General features: G+C 41.5%; 1 pseudogene; it reads left to right on the forward strand.

The window, feature by feature from the left end:
• Positions 1 to 645: 645 nt before the first annotated feature.
• Positions 646 to 1,105, forward strand: LOC101400741 (ATP synthase F(0) complex subunit C2, mitochondrial pseudogene; annotated as a pseudogene).
• Positions 1,106 to 1,862: the final 757 nt, after the last annotated feature.

Consider the following 1,862-nt stretch of genomic DNA (forward strand, 5'->3'; position numbering starts at 1 on the left):
TAATGGAAAAGATTATTTCAGTTATGAATTTCAAGGCTGGTATATCTCCCTTTTAGCCTCATAGTAACAAAGGTGTTTTTGTTTCATTCAAATGAGACCATTCCCAGCAGTCAACCTGCTTTCTCTTGACATTCTTCAGATGGCAAACACTAATGGTTTCAGGATTTGCTTGAGTCTAGTGGTTTTTTTCAGCCTTCTTTTCTTTAAAGTTTCCACCCACAGTTTAATTCTTACCTGTGTCCTTCATTTCCTCATAAAGGGCTCTCTAGGCTTTATAGTTTCAATTATCACATTTTTAGGTGTGACTACTCTTAACTATTTATATTCCCAAATAGTACAAAAAACTAATAGACATTCCCTGTTGGAAGACCCCACCCCCAGCTTCTTAACCTTGCCATTAGGTCTTCAGATCGTGACCTAATATCTTTCTTGTATTCCCAGTGGGCCATGCAATCTAGACTGTCATTACTCATACCTGAATTACTACAACAACCTCCCAAAAAGGTTTCATGTCTCAATTTCTCTTCTCTGAAACTGATCATGAACATCAAATCACGGTTAATCTTAAAATAGCCTGTCATGGTCCCTCTCTGTCTTCTCTGCACTGGGAGCAGCTCTCTTGCCACAGTCCCCCACACCCTGAAAATGTATGCCTGCACCAAGTTCATCTCCATCCCCTCCCTGGTCAGGATCACCTTTCAGCTGCTGAGCTGACCACTCTGCAGTGGTACTGAAACAACGGACACTGACAGATGAGTGCCTTAGCAGTTTGGCAGCCCCATGTCTTCTGACCTCCTTTATCCCTAGTAGCAGCTTCCAAACCAGTACCATTTCAAGGGACATTGACACCGCAGCAAAGTTCATTGAGGCTGGGGGCTGACACAGTCAGAGTGGTTGGCTCTGGGGCCGAGGTGAGACTGTGTACGGGAGCCTCATCACTGGGTATGCCTCCCTTCTCTGAAGCAGCAGCTCTCCTCCTGTGCCATTTTGGGCTTTGCCTTCTTGGAGACTATGAGGGTCTTTTGCCTGCTGGTGACCTTTCTCATCTTGTTTGCCATGTGAAGGAGCCATCTCCACCTCCCGTAGTTCTTTCTTCCATGTCTCTTCTGTCTTGTATGTTCCTTTCTCTATAGCTCCCCAAGCAGCCTGGGAAAAGTGGTTAGCTCAGAGTTTGACAGAGGGAAGACAAATAAATACTGTATGAATAAGAAAAAATATAGCCTGTCATTATCCTACCCAAGAATCCTATTAGTATAGAATCAAGTTTCTTTTTCATGAACTTATGGCTTTGAAAAGATAAGGCTAAAATTGAAAATTTCTGTTATTAAAGTGACTGTTTCATTTAGGAGTAAGAATTATAACCTGTTTGGTCTCTGAAAATGATTTTAGATTTTCCAGGCTGATATACTACTTGGCTCCTATGACATATTATGTACCTGCATATGTCTCCTCATTTTATCTAGTTAATTCTTTCCCAACCATCCTTCCTTCCACGGTTTCCACCAAATTCCTCTTCCACAACAGACATGCACACACACACACACAAAAAGAAATAAAGAAAGAAAAAAGAGCTTTTTTTTAATGTACTGAGTTTGCTGACACAAATGGGAGTTTTAAGAAGCACAAGGAAATGATTTCAGCATTATTATGGCCAATTTTATATACCTTCCCATTTCCTTGCCACCCACATGAAGCTATGCTATGACTTTTTCCATAAGGTCCCAAGCTCAATAGCTTGAGTTAGTCACAGAATGACTTTCTGCAGACAACTTTTGGATCAACATCCACACACTAAAGTCAGCTCAGCCTTTGACCAGAGGATCTAGTGGTGATCAATAATTTCAGCACTGGTTAGGAGGATA

The sequence above is a fragment of the Ceratotherium simum genome, chromosome 1 (assembly GCF_057802395.1).
Source record: "Ceratotherium simum simum isolate JZ-2026a chromosome 1, ASM5780239v1, whole genome shotgun sequence".
Lineage (NCBI taxonomy): Eukaryota > Metazoa > Chordata > Mammalia > Perissodactyla > Rhinocerotidae > Ceratotherium > Ceratotherium simum.